A 5,253-nucleotide genomic window follows, 5' to 3' on the forward strand; every position below is an offset into this window, starting at 1 on the left:
TTTATAACCACTCCTGTTTTAACAAGTTGGGACAAATAGAAGTAGTAGGTTTAATTATAAAAGGGAAGCATGCTACAGACTTATTTTTGTTGCTAAGGCTCTAACCACTTTAGATTATTTTTCAGGCCAAGCCACCCTTGAGTAATTACCACTTACCTATGGCTTCCACAAACGTGAGATAGCAGGAAATTTCATTATATCTAGCTTTCTTTGTTTTTGTAGTTCCTCACTAATTTGTGTTTTTCAGAACTGGCCCGCATATCAGTCTCCTAAATCTCCGCCTTCTAATTAGCAAGGTATATTTCATCTCAAGCTTGGACCCACATTATTTTCAATGTAAACATTCAATATTGACTTCTGTTTTCTAGATATTAAATTCTATAGAGGTTAGTATGGATCTTTATGATCTTATAAGAACATAGATAAATCCCTTGAATACTTTTTCCAATTTATTTAAATATTTCTATTATGACATCACAAATAGGACATTAGTATGTCTCAAGTATCTTATGCATACCAGTTAATTTAATTATTTTGTGCACATATTAAGTCCAATATAATTTTATCAAATCTATATTAATATCCAGTATTTACAGATACGTTTCTTTACCAAAAATAATTGTCTCATGTTTGCCTTTTATAATTAAATCCACCACTTGTCTTTTTTCCATCTGAAACCTCTTTTATCCTGGCAACCAACATATTTTTTTCTCCAACATTTAGATCATGCAATAAATAAACATGATTGCCATCAAATCTATGGTAGATTATTCCCAGTTATTGTATGCCTTAATTTTTTATTGCATTAACTCGAGTTGCCTTTTAGTTCTGTTATTAGAGAATACAGCACAATTCGTTTCCCATTCACTTGAAGAAAGCCTGAATTGATTTGCTTTTCTTTGACTACAGGAAATAATGCTGCTATAATCCTCTGTGTTTTGGCGTTTGGGTGAATGTTATATTTTATTTCTATGAGGCAAAGCCTGGAAAGATCAATTCCTGTGCTATACAGTGGGTATTTGCTTATTTCATATGCTAAGAACTTGTCAAATGTTTTCAGAAGTGGATTTCCCATTTGACATTTCTGCCAGCATCCATTTTCTCTGTCTTTTGATAACATTTAGTATGGTCATTATTGTATTATGTGAAGTAATTCTTATACATGTTTTATGATGTCATTTTGGTTTTAATGTGCATTTATTTGGCGACTGATGATGATTTTCTTGTGCTTATTTTTCACAAGATATACTTTGCTGGTTTCTAATTGATGTTCTTTTTAACATTAGGTTTTGAGAGTTTTATGTAGAATCTAGATTTGAGGCATTCTTCAGGTATAAGATTTATACATAATTTATCCTTGACTATGGGTACACCTCATCATCATTATAATCATCACAATCATCATCATCATCACTATCATTATTACTACTATTACCTTTCTACATGTATGTATGGTCCTGGGGCTTGAACTCAGGGTCCCTGAAATTTCTGGCAATTTGATAAAAATTTAACATTTCAGTCACACCTCACTTCTGGCTTTTTGCTGATTAATCAGAAATAATATTCTCAAGGACTTTATTTTGTGGGGGACTGGCTTCATATAGCAAAACTTAAATCACAGGCTAGCAAGTAGCTAGGATGAGACACATGAGCCACCTGCTTCCAACTTCTATTCACTACTTGTATATGAGCTTTCACAGACCAAATTATTTTACACTTTCATTAAGTTCTACTATATTGTTTTCCTTGCCTATAATTTTAATGCCAAATTTAAGAAAGTTTCATCTCCAAAATTGTCAAGACATCTTTCTTTGTTTTACATTTGCATCACTAGTTTTGTTTTATATGCCATGTTTTAATCCTGCTTGACGTTAATATTTGAATAAATAGTTATGTTTAAGTCAATGTTTACTTTTTAATTCTCCCCAATATTGTCTAACCTCTCACCACTTATTAAAAAGAATGTCATTTTACAAATGTTTGGTTTTACCTCTTATTAAATATTCCTTGATAATATTTATGTGGAGTTAATCTGGTGCTGTACAGACCCATTGAGCTGTACATTTTTTCTCTACAAATATAACAATTTTATACTAACAGCTTTAATATTGGACAGAAAAATATATTCCAGTTTATTTTCCTTTGTGAATGAGTCAGAGTGCTTGTCAGGTGTTTTTAGAAGTTGTCATAAACATAAATAAAACTGTGAACCTGGACGATGTTGGCTCATGATTGTAATCCTAGCTGCAGAGGAGGCTGTGATCTGAGGATTGTGGTTCAAAACCAGCTGGATTGCGAATGTCCGTAAGACTCTTATGTCCAATTAACAACAAGAAAACCAGCAGTGCCAGAGTTTCTCAATGGGTAAAGCACTCATTTGAGCTGAAAAGCATTGGGTCAGTGCCCAGGACCAGATTTCAAAACCCACGAATGACCAACAAATAGGGGAGGAGACAATTTATATTTGGCTCAATTGTATCCTCCAATCCACAAAAATTATATGTCTCCATTTATTTTGATTTTTTCTTTTTTAAAATTTATTTTATTTTATTTGTGAACATACTGTACAGAGCGGTTACAATTACATGGGCAGGATAATGCATACATTTCTTACCAAGCATTGCAGCCTCCTCCTTTGTTTTTCCTTCACATCTCTTCCCAGCCTCCCCCCCCCCCAGTCCCAATACTTCCCCCCTCCCCCCGCACCAACATTGTAAAGCTCGTTTTCGACATGACAACTTGTACTTGCCATTGTTGCAACAGGTCCACCTGTATCCTTAAACGACTTGTTTTTCCCTATCTCCTCCACAAGTTATACTGACATCAAATATAGTGAAAGCAGGGGTTATACTGTGGGGGAGGGACATACAAAGCAACAAAGAAATAATCTTATAAATGCATTAGAAACACATGCATGAAAGAAGAAAACATTAAAATACATATCTAAGGGTTCATTTTCCTAACATCACATTATCTCACCATTTCCGCTTCACTCATACATATACTAGATACTGCAAATAAGGGAAACCATGGGATCTACGTTTCTTTGGGCCTGGCTTACTTCACTTAATATAATTTTTTCCAAGCCTTTCCATTTCCTAACAAATGGGGCAATGTCATTCTTTCTGATGGAGGCATAGAATTCCATTGTGTATATATACCACATTTTCTTGATCCAGTCATCTACTGAAGGGCATCTGGGTTGGTTCAAGATCTTAGCTATGGTAAATAATGCTGCAATAAACATAGTTGTGCTGGTAGCTTTAGTGTGGTCTTGTTTGTAAACATTTGGGTAAATGCCCAAAAGTGGAATTGCTGGGTCATAGGGGAATTCTATGTGGAGTCTTTTGAGGAACCTCCATACTGCTTTCCAAAGTGGTTGAACAAGTTTACATTCCCGCCGACAGTGAAGTAAGGTTCCCTTCTGTCCACATCCCCTCCAGCATCTGTTGTTGTTAGAGTTCTTGATTTTTGCCATTCTAACTGGAGTGAGGTGGTATCTCAATGTTGTTTTGATTTGCATTTCTTTTATGGCTAGGGAGGTTGAGTATTTCTTCATGTGCCTATTGGCCATCCTTCTTTCTTCTTCAGAGAAGTTTCTCCTTAAGTCTTTCGCCCACTTGTTTATTGGGCAGTTGTTTCTTTGAGGATTTGTTGTTGGCAGATGTGATTTTTTGAGTTCCAAGTATATTTTAGATATGAGACCCTTGTCCGTTGTATGGCTAGTAAAGATCTTCTCCCAATCCGTGGGCTTTCTATTGATCTTGCTAGCTATGTCCTTTGCCATGCAGAAGCTCTGCAACTTTATGAAATCCCATTTGTCCAACCTTTCTTTGATTTGTTGTGTTTCTGGGTCTCTATTCAGAAAATTTCGCCCTGAGACAAGGATACCTAGGGTTTCTCCTATTCCATCCTGTAATGTTTTTAGAGTGTCTGCTTTGACTTGGAGGTCTTTCATTCATTTGGTGTTGATTCTGGTGCAGGGTGATATATAAGGATCTAGCTTTAGTTTTCTATATGTAGTTAACCAATTTTGCCAGCACCATTTACTGAAGAGGCTGTCTTTGTTCCATTCTATTGTTTTAGCTCCCTTATCGAAGATTAGATGACCATAGGTCTGTAGGTTCATTTCTGGGTTTTCAATTCTATTCCATTGGTCCTGAGGTCTGTTCTTATGCCAATACCAAGCTGTTTTGATTACTATGGCTTTATAGTAGAGTTTGAAATTTGGTATTGATATTCCTCCAGCAGTGTTCTTTCCGTTGAGGAGCATTTTTGCTATTTGGGGTCTTTTATTGTTCCATATGAATTTTTGGATTGCCTCTTCTATTTCCTTGAAGAATGAGGTTGGAATTTTGATAGGTATCAGGTTGAATTTGTAGATAGCCTTGGGAAGTACAGTCATTTTCATGATGTTAATCTTTCCAATCCAGGAGCATGGGAGGTTTTGCCATTTTTTAAGTTCTGTGTTGATTTCCTTATTCAAGATTTTAATGTTTTCATCATAGAGGTCCTTCACTACTTTGGTTAAGTTAATTCCTAGGTATTTTATTTTTTGTGGGGCTATTACGAATGGAGTTGCTTTCCTAATTTCAGCCACACTGTTCTCATTATTGGCATACAGAAAGGCCATTGATTTTTGGTGGTTAATTTTATACCCTGCTACTTTGCCAAAGTTTTGAATCAGCTTGAGTAATTTGGGAGTGGAGTCTATGGGATTCTTAAATAGAAGATCATGTCGTCTACAAAGAGGGAGAGTTTTATTTCTTCTTTCCCTATTTGGATCCCCTTTATGTCTGAATCTTGTCTTATTGCTGTAGCTAGGCATTCTAATACTAGACTGAAGAGAAGTGGAGAGAGTGGACATCCTTGTCTTGTTCCTGAGTTAAGAGCAAATGGCTTTAGTTTTTCACCATTAAGTATGATGCTGGCTGTAGGTTTGTCATATACAGCCTTTATTGTATTGAGGAATGTTCCATGGATTCCTAATTTTTCCAAAACCTTCATCATAAAGGGGTGTTGGATCTTGTCGAATGCTTTTTCTGAATCTATTGAGATAACCATGTGGTTCTTATTCTTGCTCCTGGTGATGTGATAGATAATATTAATTGATTTGCGTATATTGAACCAGCTTTGCATCCCTGAAATGAATCTTGTTTGATCATGGTGTATGACTTTTTGGATGAATTGTTGAAGTCGGTTGTCCAAAATTTTTTTGAGAAGTTTTGCATCAATGTTCATCAAAGAAATGGG

The sequence above is a fragment of the Dipodomys spectabilis genome, unplaced genomic scaffold (assembly GCF_019054845.1).
Source record: "Dipodomys spectabilis isolate Male_0828 unplaced genomic scaffold, ASM1905484v1 ptg000376l, whole genome shotgun sequence".
Lineage (NCBI taxonomy): Eukaryota > Metazoa > Chordata > Mammalia > Rodentia > Heteromyidae > Dipodomys > Dipodomys spectabilis.